The sequence below is a fragment of the Urocitellus parryii genome, chromosome 1 (genome assembly GCF_045843805.1).
Source record: "Urocitellus parryii isolate mUroPar1 chromosome 1, mUroPar1.hap1, whole genome shotgun sequence".
NCBI lineage: Eukaryota > Metazoa > Chordata > Mammalia > Rodentia > Sciuridae > Urocitellus > Urocitellus parryii.
The window spans coordinates 183,547,874-183,568,509 of NC_135531.1; positions in this window are offsets into that span (position 1 = coordinate 183,547,874).

Below are 20,636 nucleotides of genomic sequence, written 5' to 3' on the forward strand. Positions count from 1 at the left end.
GTGTCAAAATGTATTCTTTGTCATGTATAACTCATTAGAACAAATAAAAAAATTCTTTTCCGGGAATGAAGGGAAGGGAGGAGGTTTGGAATAAGGAAAGACAGTGGAATGAATTGGACGTAACATTCCTGTTTCCATGTATGAATATACCACAGTGAATCTCACCATTGTGTGCATCCACAAAAAATTAATTAAAAAAATAACTATGAGTAAATGGCAGAAAGATCAGCAGAGGAAAGGGAGCAGGGGGTGGTAGGGGGAGAGAAGGGGAGGTACTGGGGACTGAGTTAGAACACATTATATTCCATGCTTTTATAATTATGTCAAAATGGAACCTACTGTCATGTGTAACTAAAACAACAACAACAACAACAACAACAACAAGAACAAATAACAAAAACCCAATAAATGTAGGGAAAAAAACAAAACAATGAATGACAATATTGATGGATTGGTTCAATATGTATTTATGAACAGCCTACTATGTGTCAGGAGCCATCCCAGGCACTGGGGGAATATGGAGAAGATGCCTCTTACACAACAGCTCAGGGTCACATTTTTAACAGCTACTTTTAATTTGCTTGAAAACTAATTTGCTTGACAAATTGTGGCAGAAGATCCCTGGGTAGAAATTGCTTCTACACTGGAGAAAAAACAGACCTGCGTTTCAGCACAGATCTGATATGCTTATTGAGTTTTTGTTTGAGCCAGGAAGGCAAGAGGACCAGGGAGGGCCTGACCCAAAGTAATCCTGGGAGAGAAGTATCAGGGCCCTGGGGCCTCAGCCACTCTGCTTTCCCATTACTGAGATTGTATGCATTCTTAGTCTCATGCTGGCTTTTTAAAGGGATTGCAAAATTGTTCCTAAAACGGAAGGATAAAATTGCACTGAAAAGCTCTCATTTAGGTCTCCTGGTGGGTAGTAAGCAAACACATTCTTGGAAGCGGAGAAAGAAAAGCCTGTTGTTTCAGGCCAGGAGGACAAGGCAGCTGCAAAAGTTGTGCTGCTCTGGGAGCCCCAGTCGCCTCTGGTCTATCAGGAGGCGCCATCTTGGGTGCTAATTATCGAGCTCCATAATGCACATGCATAGTAAGGGTTTAGCACCAGCTCAGAAAAGAAACAGAAAAGGGATTGCTATGCACTGCAGATATCTACTCTCCTCCTTTTCCCCCCAGTGATATGTGTGTTTTATAGTTTTAAGACTTGAGTAAACTTCACTGCTTTAAAGGGTACAGTTCTTAGAATTTTGAAAAGTGTATAATTGTTTAACCATAATCAGGATATAGAATTCTTCTGAAAGCTCCCCCAAATTCACTCAATTCCCAGGTCCTCCCAAACAATGATTCATTTGATGTCCCTATGGATCTGTCTTTGCAAAAAAATGTCACATAAATGGAATTGAATAGTACATAACTTTTTGAGTCTGATTTCATTCACCTAACATAATGCATTTGAACTTAAGGGTCAATAATCCCTGCCTCTTTTGGTGGTCAAACTCTTGTATAATTCCTTCTTCTTGCATATGAGTGGGACCTACAATTTGCTTTTTTTTTTTTTTTTTAATGAATGTTGTAGGTTTAACCCAAGCCCTCATGCATAAGTGCTCTGCCACTGAGCTACATGTCTTGTCCCTACAATTTGCTTTTAATTGACAGACTACAGGAAAGGTGATAGATGTTATGTCCAAATTATCTTACGTTGTGTAAGACTCTACAAATGTACCATAGAGACTCTTTTGCTGGCCTTTAAGGAGTAAATGGCCATGTTTGGAGGCCCCTGTGGTCAGGGACTGAGGGTAGCTTCTGGTAGTTGGGGATGACTCCTATCTGACTACCAGCTAGGTAATCCAGTTTCCCCAGACCTGTCGCCATCGAACATGAATTCTGTCAGCAACATAGGGAAGCTTAGTAACTGCTTCCTTACTTGAACTTCCAAATGAGACCCTGGCCCTGACCAACACTTGGATTGCAGCCTCATAAGACCCTATGTACAGGACCAAGCTAAGGCCAGATCCAATCCATAGAAGCTGTGCATGATTAATGTGCATTGCATTCAACTGCTAAGTTTGTGATAATTTGTTACACAGCAATAGATAACCAATATACACTTCAGCTTTAATTGTGGGCTTGTCTATTTCCTTTTTTTTTTTAAAAAAAACTCAGTTGGTTTATGCTTTATGTATTTTAAATGTTTCTATTAGTGCATTATAGTTATACATAATATTGGGGTTCATTTTAATATAATCATACAAGCATGGAATATAATTTGTTCTAATTTAGTCCTCAGTACTTCCCCTTTCCCTCCCCTCTTCCTTCCCCTGGTCTTCCTCTTTAAAAATTAGTTTTTAAAAATTAGTGCTTTATGGATATACATAAAAGTGAAATTCACTGTGGCGTATTCATACACGTATGTAACATGATTTGGTCAATTTAATTCCACTGTTCCTTTCTCTTCCTGTCCCTCATCCTTTTCTCTCAATCAACTTCCTTTGCTCCATTGATCTCCATTCTATTTTCTTGGGATGCCTTCCCTCACCTCCTCCTGGTCCCCATCTTGGTCTAGCTTCTGCCTATGAGAAAAAACATTCTACCCTTGACTCTCTGAGTCTGGCTTATTTCATTATAGCATGATATTCTCCATTTTCATCCATTTTCCAGCAAATGCCATAATTCCACTTTTTATTGCCAAGTAAAACTCCTTTGTATATATGTAACACATTTTCTTTATCCATTCATCTTTTGAGGACACCTGGGCGGGTGCTAATACGTGGACATTGTGAATTGTACTGCTGTAAACATTGAGGTATCTGTATCACTATGGTAAGCTGAGTTTAGTTTAGTTTAGTTTAGTTTTTGATAAATACAAAGGAGTGAAATAGCTGGGACACATGGTGGTTCCATTCCTAGCAGGATCTCCATTCTGCTTTCCAGAATGGTTGTACTAAATTGCAGTCCCATCAACAATGTGTAAGTGTACCTTCTCCTCCACATCCTCGTCAGTATTTATTATTTTTATTCTTTATAACTGCCATTCTGACTGGAGTGAGATGAAATGTCAATGTAGTTTTGATTTGCGTTTCCTGATTGCTAAGGGATTTTTTTTTTTTTTGTATATTTGTTGGCCATTTGTATTTCTTCTTTTTGAGAAGTGTCTCTTTATTTCTTTTGCCAATTTATTATTTAGGTCATTTGCTTTTTTCTTTTTGGTATTAATATTTTTGAGTTCTTTATATATTTTGGGTATCATTCCCTATTTGAGGAGCAGGTGGCAAAGATCTTCTGTAATGTCTTCATGCTCTTGTTTTATTTGCTGTGTAGGAGTTTTTAAATCTGATGACATCCATCTTACTGATTTTTTGGTTTTATTTCTTGAGTTTAGGGATCTTGTTAAGAAAGTTGGTGCCTGTCCCAATAAGTTAGAGCATCAAGTCTGTTTCCTTCTGGAAGTTGCAAAGTTTCTGGTATAATTCCTAGGGCCTTGATCCACTTTTCATTGACTTTTGTTTAAGGTGAAAGATTGGGATCAAGTTTCATTCTTCTACATATGTATATCTAGTTTTCCTAGCACCATTTGTTCCAAAGGGGTCTTCAAGTCTGTTTTGATGCCAGTGCCATGCTGTTTTTGTTACTGTAGCTCTGTAGGTCTGGGTGTGGGATGCCTTCAGCTTTGCTTCTCTGGCTCAGGATTGCCTTGGCGCCATATTGATGTTAAAGTTATTTTTAATAACCATGTGAAGGTGGAGAAATTTCTTATTGAGCCTTCCTGGTTTGGATTTTATCAGGTTTTGGGAACCTTAGGAGATTCCCACCACTCTTCAGCACAGGTTACAGGCCAGTGGACTTGTATCTGGGTACACTGGGTGGTAGGTGGCTGGTGTCTATGTGGTATTCCCCTGTAAGCCCCTTTGCAGGGTGTAGTGTCATTGCATATGTGTGAAGTTCTCCAATGGCTGCTTGGGGTTATCCTCAGGAATTGCCTTCTGTTGCTCCATGCATCTGAATGAGAATTGAGTTGACTGGCAACTTTGAGACTCACTTGATGGAAGTGCTGGGACACAAGAGCTACTTCCTTGGTGGCTATGTCTTTCTCTGCAGCCAGTTTTGTTTGTCATTCCAGGGTCTTGGCCTGAATGCTTGGAGGGTGCTCAACTATATCTGCTGGATGTTTCTGTTGGGTGCAGAAGCACAAATGCAGGTCTCAAGTTTTACTGACTCCTGTGGGATGCTAGTAACCAAACTCCAAGTTACTCCAAGTCTCAAACTGTCCAATATTGACGCTATAGGACCTTCTTTAAAGTGGCATAAAACCTGATGGCTGTCTGAAAGTGTGGAACCTGTGATTGTGGGCTCTCTGTGGGTAGTTCTTAGTGCAGAATCCTCCTTTCTGACTGAGGTAGATCACCAGGGTACTGTCCCTATGACTGGGATAGAGAGTTCATTGGCACACCTGCATCTGAGCTCCTATTGCCCTGGCTATGAATCACAGGCCTCTGCTCCCTTTTGCTGGGACATCTTCAGAGTGGCACTATCTAAGCATTTTGCAGCTTCTGCAGCTATGTGGCTTGTGGGTGTGGGCTCTATATGGGCCATCTGTGGCACAGAAACCTCCACCTAGGCTGATGTAAGTCACTGGGGAACAGTCTCTGTAACTGGGATGGAGAGTCCGTTGGCCTACCTGCATCTGAGTTCCTGCTGCCTCTGGTTGTGAATTGTGGGTGCCCCTTTCCCTCTCCTGAGAATTCTTTGAGGTGGTTTTGTCTAAGCACTTGGCATTTTTCTGTAGTGGTGGGACCTGTGGATGCAGGCTTTCTTTTCTTTTCTTTTTTTTAGTTCTAGGTGGACAAGAATACTTTATTTATGTATTTGTATGTGGTACTGAGGATTGAACCCAGTGTCTTGCACATGCTAAGCAAGTTCTCTGCCACTGAGCCATAGTCCCAGCCCTGGATATAGGATTTCTATGGGCTGTCTGTATCACAGAAGCTTCTGCCCTGATGTTGGAGATGGGCTTTACCCATCATCATGGTGGGGTAGGATGTAAATTTGGGTTTAGGTCTATCTTTTTACTGTTTTCTATTTTTCCCTCTATTTTTTGTCTTTCCCTGAGTTCTTATGGAGGCTGTGTAGAGTGCTGGATTGGGGTTAGCACTCCCCACTTATGGTTAATTCTTGGATCAGCCCTACCCACTAACCTTGTTCATGGTGATGGGGAAGGGAGGGTTTTTATGACTTGCAGCTAGTAGTGATCCCCCTGCAAATTCCTCCTAGACAGATTACTGAGATAATCCTTTTCAGAAGTATTTCCTCTGATTTAATTTGTTACTATCTGAAGGTGGGGAGAAAATGTGTTGATTTATTTTTTTCTAGAGAGGTGGCTCACTGTGGACTCTACAAAAAGATGATACTTTCCAGTATTGCTTTCTGTCCACAATTTGGCTTAACCTGCTTTATCTCCTTCACGTGGTCTTTGCTACTCCTGTCCCCTTTTAACGTGGCCCAATTTTCTTTCCAGATTTTGTTAAGGAAGCAAGCTTATGAGATTTTCCTCTCCCTCCTTCTCCCTTTGTTACCTCTTCCCCTTGATCCCACCCAGGTTGTGATTTGGGGGTCAAGGAATTCTATCCTTATTTTCTGCTCTAGTAACCAAATTCCAAGTTCCTCCAAGTCTCAAACGGTCCAATATTGAGCTTCAGAGCATTTACTGGATCACCCACCTCTCTGAATTAGATCTTCTTTCTCTCTCTCTCTCTCTCTCTCTCTCTCTCTCTCTCCTATTTGCACTGTGGAGGGGTTAAAAGTTGTGCCTAGATCCAATCTGCCATCTTCTTTTGCTGCTTCATGTATTTTGAAGAGTCATTGTTGGGTGCTTATTAGTTTAGAATTCTTATTTCTTCTTGGTGAATTGACCTTTTTGGCATTATGTAGCACATCTTTTTATGGTAATTTCCTTTGCTCTGAAGTATGTGTTAATAGTATTATGACCATTCGGACTTTCTTATCTGTAGTTGCATGAGCTATTTTAAAAATATTTTTTACTTGTAATTTATATCATTATATTTGAAGTCAATTTTTTTTATAGTTGCAACATATAGTTTGGTCATTTTTGATTACCCATTCTAATAATCTCTTTTATTTGATGTGTTCAGACTAAGAATCGACAAATTGGGGTCTGTGGGTGAAATTGGGTCATGCCTATGTGTTTATGTATTATTCTTGTCTGCTTTCATACTGCCACCGCAAAATAGAGTGAATGGAACAGAGATCACATAGTCTGAAAAGTAAAAGATATTAGCCCTTTTTTTATTACCTTTTTTCTTTTTACGAGAGCTTTATGGTTATACTTAGTAATTGGGTTAGTCCTGCCAAATTCATACAAGCATGGAATTCAATTTCAGTTCATGATCCCCCTTCCTCCTCCCTCTTTTCCTTCCTGCCCTCCCCACTCCCCTTCTCCTTCCTCTGCTATACTAGACTTCCTTTCACTTATCAATTAATTTATATTTGATTGGTTCTTTATGTAATTTTATCTTTCCCCCACTTTCCTTTATTTTACTCTAGTTTCCTCACATGAGATAAAGCATTTGATCTTTGAGTGTCTAAGTTAGACTAATTCCACTAAGCATCACATTCTCTATTTCCACTCATTTACCAGCAAATGCCATAATGTCTTTCTTTTTAATGGCTGAGTAGGACTCCATTGTGTGTGTGTGTGTGTGTGTGTGTGTGTGTGTGTGTGTGTGGTATATCACAATTTCTTAATCCATTCATCTATTGACAGGCATTTGGGTTGATTCCATCATTTAGCTATTGTGAATTTTGCTGCTAAACATCAATGTGGTGTCTCACTGAAATATGCCAGTTTTAGATCTTTGGGGAAAATACCCAAGAAGTTGAATAGCTGGGTCATGTGGTGGTTCTATGCCTGGTTTTTGAGGAATCTTCAGATTGCTTTTCAGAGCAGTTTTACTAGTCTGCAGACTTGCCAACAATGTACAAGTGTTCTTTTCTCCCCACAATCTCACCAGCTCTTGTTGTTGTTTGTATTCTTGGTCATCGCCATTCTGATTGGAGTAAGATGGAATTTTAGTATAGTTTTGATTTGCATTTCCCTGGTTGCTAGAGATGTTGAATATATTTTTCATGTATTTATTGGCCTTTTGTGTTTCTTCTATTGAGAAGTTTCTGTTTTGTTCTCTTGCTTATCTATTAATTGGGTTATTTATTTATTTATTTATTTATTGGTGCTAAGGTTTTGAGTTCTTTGTACTCTGGATATTAATCACTTATGGGAGGAGTAAGGGCCAAGATTTTCCTCCCTTTCTGCTCTTAATCATTTCCTTAGCTGTGCAGAAACTTTTTAGTTTAATGGCATCTAACTTCTGACTGAGATCATTTATATTTCCTGTAATTATTGATATGTTTGGATTTAGGTCTACCATTTTATTGTTTTATTTTTTCTTCTATTTTTTGTTCCTTTGTGCCCTTTTCTGCATTCTTTTGAGTTATTTGAAAATTTATTAATATTTCATTCTATTTATTCCCTTTGATTATGTGTCTATATATAAATAAATAAACAAAAAATTCAGTTCTTTCAGAAGGAATTTCAATATACATGTCCCCTTTTTTTTGAGTTTACCTGGAATTAGTGTTTTCCCACTTCAAGTGGAATGTACTAATTCTACCATCATATAATTCCTTTCAACTCCCCTTGTGTTATAATTGTGTTTTGAATCCTATCTACTTACACTGAAATCCCAGCAGGCAAACTATATGTTTTTTCAACCTTCAAACATATTTTAAGAATGAAAGAGAGAAGAATAATTCATATTTATGCATTTATTTGCCATTCTATCTCTTTCTCTTTCCTTGATGACATGGATGTTTGATCTTTTGGTATCATCCAACAGGTCTCTTAGATTCTGTTCATGTTTCCCTGCAAGTCCCTTTTATACTTTTTTTTGGTCAGACTAGATAATTCTATTTACTAATCTTGAAGTTCACTGTTTTTTTCCCTACTTCTATTTTGCATTTAAGCCTATCTAGTAAACTTTTAGTTTTGGCTATTTTATTTTCTGATGTGAAATTTCCATTAGATTCTTTTTTTTATATCTCAAAAGTTTTTTCTGAGACTTTCTATCTTTTCATTTCAAGAGTATTGACCATTATTTCTTGGAGCATTTTTCTAAGCTGTTCTAAAATTAGATAATTCTAACATCTATGCCACTGTTCCTCATGTCTAATGTTTGATATTTTCCCTTACAATTTGAGAATTTTCCTGAAACTCTATATGCTGAACATTATCCTAAAGGTTTTAGGATTTTATCTTATGAACTTTGGATCTTGTTGAAATCTTTTTAGTCAAAATTTTTCTTTTTTAGTTGTAAATGGACTCAATACCTTAATTTAATTAATTTATTTATAGGTGGTGCTGAGACTCAAACCCAGTGCCTCATACATTCTAGGCAAGTGCTCTACCGCTGAGCACAACCCCAGCCCTGGATCTTGTTATGAGGAGTATTGTTTTAGTAGGGCAACAACTTGCTTGGGTTTAGTGGGTCCTTTGAGGCTGTTATGCTGCTATTCATATCTATCCAACAACTGTGCCACCCAACTATCAGTCTTGGTAGCCTGTCCCTCAGTGCATTTCTCAAGTCTTTGGTTTGCTTTTTAAGATCAGCTCAAGGCATGTGCAGCTGTAGAGTGGGTCCATCTGGGGCTTTCCTGAGTGTTTCCTTCTCTGTGATCTTTCTGGTGCATTCTGGTTCCTCAGGGTTCTCCTTGATGGTCCTCTGGTCAGAGAGCTGTGGTTTTAGTTACCATGCTCTGCTGTGGCTGTCCTGTTTCTAGGACTAAAAGTGGGAAAATACGGAGGCTGAAAACCAAGAGGGATTTGACTCATTCTCTGGGGTCCCCAGCTCCTCTGATTAGAGAAAAAATCTCTCTACTTGAAAGTTTCAGGTGATTGTGGGACCCTGTTGCCACTTTTATGCCTCTGCTGCCCTTGGTTTCCCCCGTAGCTGATACATAGAATGAGGAATGAAGTGTGGGTAGTGGGAGAATGAAAAGAGAAAGAAAAAGAAATGTGAAAAATGAGGGATGTCTCTTCACTCTGTCCGAGGATTGGGGAACCCAATCTTTAAGTCAGATAGTCTCACTATCCTGATACTGGCTTTGGGGCTGCCTTGAGTTACAGGGCACGGGAGTTTGGAGAACAAGTAGAAAAATTATCATTAATTCAATGGTAGTTTGATGTCTGCTCTTCATTAATTCACCTGTTGCTATATACTTTTTACAGTCCTCAGATAATGGCTTCATGCCTTTTTCCAGATTTTGTAACTTAATTCACTGAGAGACATGTTGCAGAGTGTGTTTACTCCATCTTTTTCTGAACTGTAATGGGGGCCATGGGTTTTTATGAGGAAAGTGTTCTATTATGACATAGAAAGATTTCTATAACATTGATAAATGAAGCAAAATGAGTCATGGGTGCCTTATACAGCATGATCTCATTTGTGTATAATTGTGTATATTTATATAGAGAGAATTTGGATGTTTTATTATGCTTGCTGTTACAAGTAATGGGATATCTAACCAAAAGTGCCTTGAACATTAAGAAAAATTTATTATACCGCATAACAGGAAATCAGAGCATGGTTGGTTTTAGAACTGGTTAATTTTCCAGTTCAGGAAATCAGAGCATGGTTGGTTTTAGGACTGGTTAATTTTCCAGTTCAAGAAAATCAGAGTTCTTAGTTTCTTGTTCAGAAATTCTTTTGACTTTTTCTGAAGGCTGTAGGATGACTGTCTTTCCTCTGATGACAATGTCCAAAGTTGGGAAGAACAGTCTCTTCGTGCTTTCCTTTTATTGAGAAGGGAAATGTTTTCTTAAAACATATATCATACATCCCCTGTGCGAATTAACCAGGGTTAAATGACATTCCCAAATCTAACTAGTCTCCAGTACCAACAATGGAATTACCAGGGTAAATCATGGCATTTCCTACTTATCCTCTGGGCCTGGGTAGGAGAGTTTGAAATGAGTTGGGACCCCAATGCCTAAACAAAACCAAATTTATCTTCTCAAGAAAGAAGGGAAGAAAATTAAGGAAAACACAAATAAATGGAAATATAAGCCATGCTCATGGATTAGAAGGTAATATTGTTAAAATGACCATATTACCTAAGGCAACCTGCAGATTCAGTGCAATCCCTATTACGATTTCATTGTCATTGTTTTTCATGTAACTGTAAAAGAGTCAATCCTAAAATGCATATGGAACAAGAAAGGACACTGAACATCCAAAACAATCTGGAGAAAGAAGAAAAAAGCTGGGGGCTACAATTATAAAAATACAGTAGTCAAAACAACATGGTACTGTTATAAGCCAAAGACCCATGAGCCAATGTAACAGGATAAAGAGCCACAAAGAAACCACTGATCTGTGACAAGGGTGCCAGAAATATGTGGCTGGGAAAGGACAGTCTCTTCAACAAATGGTTCTGAGAAAACTGGATGTCTACATGCCAAAACCAACCCCAAATGCATTAAAGACTTAAATTAAAAACCTGCAACTATAAAACTCCTAGAAGAAAACATACGATACAAACTTCTTGGCTATGATCTTGGCAATGGTTTGTTAGACATGACTACAAAAGCAGCAAAACAAAAATAGGTAGGTGGGACTCCATCCAACCAAAAGCAGCTGCACAGCACAGGAAACAAAGGAAAGACAATCTGAGCAATAGGAGAGACTATTTGCAAACCGTGGGGTCTGATAAGGAGCTACCATGCAAAATGGAAAAGGAACTCCTGCAACTCAGTAGGAAAAAAAATCTGATTTATAAATGAGCAAATGATAGGAATAGACATTTTTTCTGAAAAAGATATACAAATGGCTACATGCATATGATAAAATGCTCTACAGTGCTAATCAGCATGGAAATGCAAATCAACGCCACAACAAGATGCCATTTCACTGCCTGTAGGATGGTGACCATAAAAAAAAATAACCGAAACTAACAAAGAGTTGATAAAGATGTAGAGAAATTAGAATTCTTGGGTACTATTGGTTGAAATATAAAATGGTTCAGTTGCTATGGAAAACAGTATGGAGGGTCTGTGAAAAAATTGAGGATAGAGCTCCTTTATGATCCAGCAGTTCCACTTCTGGGTATGTATCCAAATGAATGGAAACCGGATCTCAAACAGAGATCAGCATGCCCCATGTTTATTACATCATTGTTTTTAATAACCAAGACATGAACAGAGATCAGCATGCCCCATGTTTATTACATCATTGTTTTTAATAACCAAGACATGGAAACAACTTAAACATTTATTGATGGATGGATGGATAGATGGATAAAAATTTGGCAGGTTTATTCAATAAAATATTATTCATCCATAAAGAAGAAACCTTGTTATAAGACACATGAAGGAAACTTGATAGTTAAATGAAATAGGTAAGTTATAGAAGGACAAATGCGTCATGAGGTATCTATAGAAACTGAAGTCATCACAGCAGAAAGCAACATGCTGGGAGCCAGGGTTTGGGAGGAGGTGTTAGAGGGTCTGCAGTACCATGAGCATAAAGTTTCAGTTGTGCGAGATGAATAAGTTCTGGAGATCTGCTTGGTGACATTGCACTTTGGTTACTGAACCCAAGTCAGTTTACTCATTGCTTGAGAAGGACCCAGTGAATCATGTATGAATTGTTGGGGAAAGGAAAATGATTTATTGGGTAAGCTGGCAAGACACAGAGATGGTGAATGAGCCCCCAGAAGGACCATCTTAACTTAACGTGGTTTAAGTACCTTTCATGTATATGAGGAAGTGATTGAGGAAAACCAATACTTGGTTATCTGGTTGATTTGCACCAGTCTTGAGGGAGAGGAGAGAGATTAGGGAAGTTTTGCGTGCTGCTACTTTAGATGATTAATGAAGGCTGTGTGCTCAGATAAATGCATGCAGCTAACAATACTATCATGGACACTTAAAATTTTGTTTTATTTCAATAAAAAACAAAGAAGGAAGAGAGAGGTCAATGGAGAGGGTGGGCAACCAAAGGTGCCTTCCATGTCTATTGGCACCAATTCTGACCTATGAAAGGTGTTTCTATCTTGGATGGAGGGTTTTGAGGAAACTCCAACTTCCTCTATATTGACATTTTCCACCTGGTTCTACATACTACAGGAGAATAGGTGTTTCCTATTTGAAAAATAATTTTTAAAGTTCCTGATTTATTTACTTTTCCACAGATCCTGCCTTGGTTATCAGGTCCCCTCTGACTTCTCCCTGTTCTGAAGATCAGAGGTGTCCAGGGAAGAGTCATACAATCCTTGTTTTGTGTACTGCTCTGCCCTGTGCATTTATTTTTCTTCTTTCCCTAGGTGGGTTGTAAGTTCATCTATGTCAGACACATTTCTTCTAGATTGGCAGAGGATCAGGGCTGAGAGCTTGGGTTGAGCACAATAAATACCAGTTAAATAACTTATGGCGTGGCCTGTTTCAGGTCAAGTCCTGGGAGAGAGGACAAATGTGTGGTCATGTACTATCAATCCATTTCTCAAAACAATACTATCATTTTCCTATTTGGATTCCTGGTAATAAAAGACAACTTGAAGAACTTACATGTTGGGAAGACATAAGCAATAAGAAGCAAATAATTACTTAATAAAAACAAATTCTATTTATGCCATTCTGTAGTGTCTCCATTGGGCAGACCTGTACCTGAAGGGATGTTTGCACATTAACGGACCCTATACTTTAGTTATCAAATAATTACGATTTAGATTCAAAAAGTCCTTCCTGGTGGTCAACAGGGTATATATTCAAGTCCTAATGCCTTAGTTACCCAAAGGGTCTTCTTAAATTTACCAATACCACACCCTAAGGGAAAAAATAATAACTCAGATGGGCATGGTTATGTAGATTAATTTGCATACTGCCTTTCACCACTCTGTCTTCTCACCCATACCTCAAAATGGTCCTAGTGGAAAGGACTTTGGATGCCATGACTCCAATCCCTTTAGATAGGTGGGAAAACTGAGACCCAAGGGTGGAAAGTGCTTTTCCAGGATACATGGTTACTTATTGGCAGCCCAGGACTGAAACTCAAGAGGTATGACTTTGAGTTTTACTAGTTTGCCAGGATGCCTTGAGAATCTTCTTTCCTTAAAGGTCATTATTATTTGTAGCAGAGTTGTTAGGGCAAACCATTAACTAAACAAGGTAAAAAATGTTGGGATCAGTATGAATACATTTCACTGAATGAATACACTAAGGGCTTTATGGAAGAGATAGATATTAGACGAAGAGTTTAGACACCAGAAGACACCAGAAGACACACCAAGAGGGTAATGGCAGTGGTAAGGAGGGTAGATGGGTAACTTTGGAAGCAAAATGTCACCACTGCCCTATTTGTGTTGCACAGATCAAATGTTGCAGATAGGCATTTTCCTCTTCATTATCTAGAAAAGATTGGCTGCATCTTCTAGCTCATGTCCTGTGGGAGATCGAACACCTTCACCAAGTTCTTTAGGAAAGAGTGTGAAAGAGTCCACACTGGTGTCTGCCTAACCAGGAGACTGCACACATCATTGCTGCCCATATCCCATAGACAGGAACCTAGTTGCAAACCTCCACTAGCCACAGAGAGCCTGGTGATGTATCCTGGTCATTAGCCTTGTGCCTAGGTGTTGTTTCACATCCACAGAAGGGAAGAATAGACTTTGGAATACATCTTTCTGATGGTGGTCTCTACAAGCCAAACAGAGATTTAGTTCTCATTGATAGTATAACTAGTGCTATAGTTTGGGTCTGTAGTGACCCACAAAGACACATGTCTTAAAGGCTTTGTCACTAGCTCATGGTGCTATTGGGAGGTGTTGGAGCCTTTAAGAGGTATACCCTATTTGGAAGAAGTTAGATCACTGGGGGCATGTTCTTGAAGGGGATATTTGAACTTGACTCTTTTCTCTTTCTTTGCTTACTGACTTCTAAGCTGTCTCTTCTATCACATGTTCCTTCTATGATGACTATGATGCCACAGGCCCAAAGGCAATGTGGCCAGGTGACCATAGATTGAAACTTCTGAAACAATGAGCCAAAATAAACCTTTCTTCCTTTTAAGTTAATTATCTCAGGTATTTTGTCACAGTGATTAAAAACTGACTAGTAACAGAGATAGTGTGTGGAATGCATGGCTGATGGACTGTGACCCAATGCAGCTTTATTTTTGTCTCCTGTGCCCTTTTAAAGGGTACTCAGTGGTGATAATTTTGCTCTTTTCCTGGGTGAAATGCTCTCAGCCCCACAGTTTCTCTGTTCCCTCTCGGGTAATAGACTGTCATGTGGAAGTTAAAGCCACAGTTCAGTAATTGGAACGTCCAGTCCCAGATATTAACTCAACTTGGTGACACATATTTTGTCTCCCAGCTTGGCCCAGAGTTAGAGCATGTAAGTGTTTTTCCCTTTTTCTCCACCTCTCCTTTTGCTTCTTCTCCAGATTAAAGTCCATTTTAGACCGTCCTGTGCAGAATGGGGGCAGTGCTGGAGGAGACAGAGCCTGCCTCACTCCAGCTGCCCTGCTGGGAACTGGTTTCCCGTTGCCTGGATCTGGCAGGTGTGTAGAGCTGACTGCTTCTCTCTCTCTGGGATTTGGAAGATTCCTCCTAGATTCCCTGATGGGTCCCTTGACCATAATTCCTTTGAGCAGGCATGGGTTTCTTTATTCAGGACAGCAGGCTGAGACACCTCCTGAGTGTGAGAAATGCAGTCTTACCTCTGATCTGTTGTGCATTCAAGGCCAGTCTGCTCCAACCAGGATCCTTGTTTGCAGAGAGAGTCCTTGAGTTGCAGATGAGGTTCCTGATCTGATCTTTAGAAATCCTGCCATTAGTGACCTGTCTCACACACGGTCAGTACTGGACATCTGTTGTCTGGATGCTTAGCTCCTGGGGTACAGCTGAATCACACTGCCTGCAAAAGGCAAAGGCAGCCAGTCAGTTTTGGCTTGAAATAGCAGTTTTTATCTCCCCTCTCTAGTTGGCCACCTGATCTGTGTGCAGCCTGATCTATGGATAGGTAAACCCAGCACAGAAGCCAGCATGAAATGTTCCCCATCTCCCACTCCTGCCTGTACTTGAGAAAGCCTGAGTCACCGAGAGGGACGCTCTCTTTGACGAGGAGTCTCATCCCCAGTCCTTTGGTGTGGCTCACCAGGGGAAATGACATTTTCATAGTGACATGGCCTGTGGGTGTTTTAAACTCAGCCAAACAAATCCTTCAGATTCTGGGCACTTTTGCTATCACATAAATTGTAATTATTAGGTCAGTGGAGTGGTAACAGTGAGGGGAAGCCCAAGGCTGTGTTTATTAGATCCAATTAATGTAGACCTTGAATGAATCTGCATCCACCTTGAACAGGCCCGTTCAAGGCTGTGAGTTCAATGGAAAGATTTATGGTCATGTGGGCAAGGACTGAGCTGTCCTTCAGTCACATGAGAACAGTGGCCCATCTTTGTGCCTACATGGCTTTGAGCCTCAGAGCCTAAAGCTAATAGGCTCCATCAACATATCCTGACTAAGCACCTACCCTGTGCTAGAAAACAGTCCATGAATGACCACAGGGAGCTCAAGGAGCTCAGTGGCAGAGCCTGGAGAGGAAGAGAGTGGGCAGACCCTCCCAGCCAGGCTACTCTGCAGACTGGCTGGACCCCCAGCCCTGCCATATGGCCGGGTGTGCCCATCCACTTCACTTGCCTTGGGTTCCTTCCAACGTGACCTCCAGAATTCAGCTGGTGGTCCCTTACAGGCCCTCCCACTGTCCTTCCATCGTCAAGTTCTGGATTCCCCTTCCTTGAGTCCAATCCATGACCCTCATTATTTGTGAAGGTCCCAGAGCTCATGATAGCAATGGACCTGAATCCAATAGCCTTGATGTCCCGTCCCATCCAGGTAGAGAACCCTGGGGCTCACCCTACCATGACGATGGTGACCCATCATCCCATCACACACTCACCCCAGCCCTGGGCAATTCCCCAATGACCTGGATTCAGCTTGTTCTCTGGGGGAGAGGAAGCATCTTGGAAACCTGGAATGCTAAACCCCTGAGAGGAATGTCTAATTGGTTATAACAAATATCATGGGTAATTAAAAAGGAGCCTCCTGTTTATTATCTAATGGTTTGATTTATCTAATGGTTTGATTTACCCTCTGGTTTGGGGTTTGAAGTGCTGGAGCTCAGAGGCTTTTGATCCTCCCCAAGGTTACTGGTCACCTCTCAGTACTGCATGGCAAATTAGAGGGGTCATTAGTTCCAAACTTTCTTGAAGTTTGCATCTCTCATGGGACCTGCTTTCTAGCTGTGTAGCACCATTTGCAGTTCCCAAACATGCAGGGCTTTTCCCACGCTCCACGCTTGCATCCCTGTATCCGTATTCATGCTCTCCTTTGTATGGCAGTGAGCTCAAGTGTCTTCTGAGCTTGATTGTTCTTTTTGCACCACCAGCTACAGCTGATTCTATTTCCCTTTATGCCACCTCCCAAATCTCATGGTTTCACTCACTAGGCTTGGGTCAGGGGCCCTTTAAAATTTTCTTTGGTGCACACCTAATAATTGTACATCTCTATGGGGTATAATGTAATGTTTAGACACATCAGCACATTGTGTCATGACTAAACCAGAGCAAATGACATATCCATCACTTCCAACATTTGTCATTTCTCTGTAGTGAGGACATTCAAAATCTTCTGATTATTTGAAACACATGGTACATTATTGTTGACTGTAGTCACCCTTTAGCACAGTAGGTACTAGAATTGTTATCTCTTGTCTGAATGTCCCCTCTGGAAACCCTGAAGTACACTGAATGCTGTGGGACACTGGGAAAGGAATTTCCCAATCAACAGAGCCAAGATCTGGCCTTCTGACTGCAAAGTCCACGTTATTTGTTATTGCTTGCCTATTATCGATATTTGCTAGCATAAAATTTGCCATCTTAACTATTTTTAAGTTTATAGCACAGCAATAGATCTCTAGGACTTTTTCATTTTACCAAACTGAAATTCTACATTCAGTGACCAACTCCTTCCTTCTCCTACCCCCCAACTGCTTTCTAAGAGTTTGATTATTTTTGTTACTTTATATAAGTGAGATCAAGCACTATTTGTTTTCGTGATTGGCTTATTTCATTTGGTATATCTTTTTGAGATCCTGATTTCAATTCTTTGAGATATACACATAGATGTAGAATTGCTGGATCACATGGTGTTTCCATTTTAATCTTTTTTTTCAGAAGCTCCGTACTGTTTTCCACAGTGGCTATACCAGTTTATGTCTCCACCATTAGTGGACAGGGCTCTACTTTCTCTCCATCCTCACCAACAATTGTCATTTTCTGGTTTCTTTTTAGATAGTGACCTTCTTGAAGGTTGTGAGGTGGCCTCTCATTTTGTTTTGATTTCTATTTCCCTGAGGATTAGTCATGAGGAGATCTTCTTTACACACTCGCTGGCTGTTTGTGTGCTACTCTTAGTAGAAATGCCTATGTAGATCCTTTCCATTTTTTAATCTTTTTTTTTTCCCTGTTAAGTTGTAGGAGCGCTTAGCACATTTGGATATTAGTCCCTTATCAGATATATGGTTTGCAAATGTGTTTTCCTGTTCCACATCCTATTCCATATTTCACTCTGTTGATTGCTTTAAAGTTTGACATGGTCTGATTTGTCTCCTTTTACTCTTGTTGCCTGTGTGTTTGGTGTTCTTAGAGATAAGGATTCAAGTGCAAGTAGTTCATTCAGGAGGGCAGGAAGATTGGTGGGGAATAGATACAGGAGAGAAACTGTGGCGTGGCCCTTCCCCTTCGTGGAAGGCAAGGTGTTTATGACCATTTCCTGTCTATCACTGGATGAGGGCTGTTTCCAGGGCGTGTTAATTCCCGGGCACTCTGATCTACTAGACAGGTAGGCAGAGCAGCCTTCCAGGGTTCCCCAAGAGCCCTCAGGCATAGGGATGTGGATGCTGACCATGGGGAGCTGTTTGAATGAAGTAAGTGTGGCACTGACTGCTTGTCACAACCTAAAAAAACCACAGTCCTGGTTAATAGACCTGACTGTGCTGCTAACAGGCCGTGTGACTGTGGAGCATCATGAGACCTTATGCCTCAGTTACCTCAAATACAGTACGAAGCTGGGCGTGGTGGCATATGCGTATAATCCCAGCAACTCCGGAGGCTGAGGCAGGAGGAATGCAAGTTTGAGGCCAGTGGTAAAATGTCCCTGGGTTCAATCCCCAGTCCCAAAATCAATATGAAGAAGAAGGAGGAGGTAGACGAGGAGAATTAATAACTTCATCTCTCTGTGTAGATTATCAACTCCCAGATTATTAGGATACACTTTCCCAGGCGTGGGTCTGGTTCACTTGTGTATTTCATCTTACTGCCCCTTCTGGAGATTTAGGAGGCCTGGACCATGCAGAATGCTTGTCATTGTAGAAGTCACAGCAAAATTACCATCCAGGTACCTTTTCTTACACTAGAACACCTTTAATGTTCAACAGAGCTCTGGATGCAGGTGTCCAGTGATCTGATGAAAGGGAGACAGGGACACAGAGATCTGTGTACACAAGGTGCTTGGCACAAAGACCAAACATTCCCTATATTTTGGGCTGTATGGCAGGTGCCTGATGGCAGATTCCCTATGTATGTGTAACTTTGAATAGACATATTCTAAAATGTCACCCACAGACATTAGGCATGCAGAGAGTCTCCTTGGAATGGTCCATTAACTGTCATTTATGAACTGGTCTAAATCCCATGAACAGTGCATTGAAGGATGACCTTGGTTCAGGTGTCATTAAATTATTCTGCACAGTATTTTTCTCGGTGCTACAGCCCCTGGTCAGAAGGTGGGCTAATTATTACGTAGTCAGTGGGCATGTCCTTTCCATATTCATGGATTTCCATTCCTTGGTTGTCTGCTTGCTTCCAAGTATTTACTGTATTAATCCCTAAATTTTTTTTCCTGGCTTTCTGAAATGTATGGTTTCATTTTCATCAGGAATCACTCATGTTTATAAATAATCTCCAAAAGTGACTCTTTGGCTATTTAAATCCATATAAAGTTATTTCGGGGGCTTCTGAACAGGGAACCTGGTGAAATTATCTGAAAGTTTGAGGTCCTTCTTTATGATAGTTCCCATTTTATATGTGTATAAGAGCATATGCTTTAAAAGTTTTGATCATTTTGATGCTTTTTTGTCTTTCAAACTGGTATACATACATATGTATGTGTGTGTGTGTGTATATATATTTATACACACACACACACACACACACACATATATATATATATATATATATATACATACACATATACATACACACACACTCAACTTGATGGAAAGAAAGATGAAGAAATTGAGGTCATGGTCTTACAAACAAGATAAATGCAGAGTGAGCAAAGTTGGTGCACACATGTTCTAGGCAAGTATCAGAGGTTATAAATCTGGCTCTGAACTCCCGAGCATCCAAAGGAGAGACACACTATCTGCAAAACTCACAGTGTCATTAGGAAAGCAAAATCCAATTACTCAGCAGAAGCATGGCATTTCCTATTACTGAGGTCCTTAGATTTTCACAACAGGCAGACATAGCTGTAACAAAACCTAGGTTGGTGGTGCTGTGGGCTGTGCCTTGGTGTGTAGATGCCATGTGCTTGTAGGTTGGGGTGGGACAAGGCTGGGTGGTTTCTAGACAGCTAAGATTCCACAGGAAGGCAAGTGGGTTCTTACACTGTGCCTGGTGGTCTTGCGTAGCCCAACAGAACTTAGAGACTACTTCTCTGTCCAGGCAAGTCTGGACATCTGAGCAGACTCAGAAGAGGACTTCTTGTCCACAGTCTGCCTTAGGAAACACACTTGCTGGGACCAGGGGTAACTGTCCTTGGTTCCCATGGAAACCCTGGTCCTCTCCACCCTGCATGGCTTGAAGCACTTCCAGAGCTTCCCAGGTACCTTGAAGATGCATGGCCAGAGCCTGTCCATTGGTGTTGTCCTGCTTCTGACTCTCCCTGGACAGTACAGCTGGTACCAGACACCTAGGGAGGTGTGATCAGATACCCAGCTGTTTTTTTTTTTTTTTTAGCACCAAGGTCAATGTGTCAAAAATGTTTGTATGAAGTTGTACCCCAAGCACAAGAAATAACAATGCTGATGGGCTCATCTTTCAGCCGGAGAGACTTATCCCAGGACTTCTGGCAATCATGCGTGGAGGGACTTAACTTAAAAGCCTATAGCCTTACTGAGTGTGGGTGTGCATGAAATTCTGACCGCCAAGGCTAATGTGTCTTATTTTCCCTCTAATTGACATCCTCCACTGACAATTTCTCCCTGGCTCTGATCATTTACCTGGGATTATTTTCAGCTTCTAGAACTAATGTCTTGAGATTGAAGCTCAGTTTCTGGCAACGCAGATAAGCACCTCCTCTCAGTCCAGGGCTTGGAGTCCTCACAGCATGTGAATCAAGGGATGCCCGTGGCTATGAATTTCCTGATTACTGGTCTCTTGTAGTTTTCAATAGCAGCTGTTGTGGATGGATCAAGGCTGTTAAGAAACTTCTGGTTCAAAGAGACACC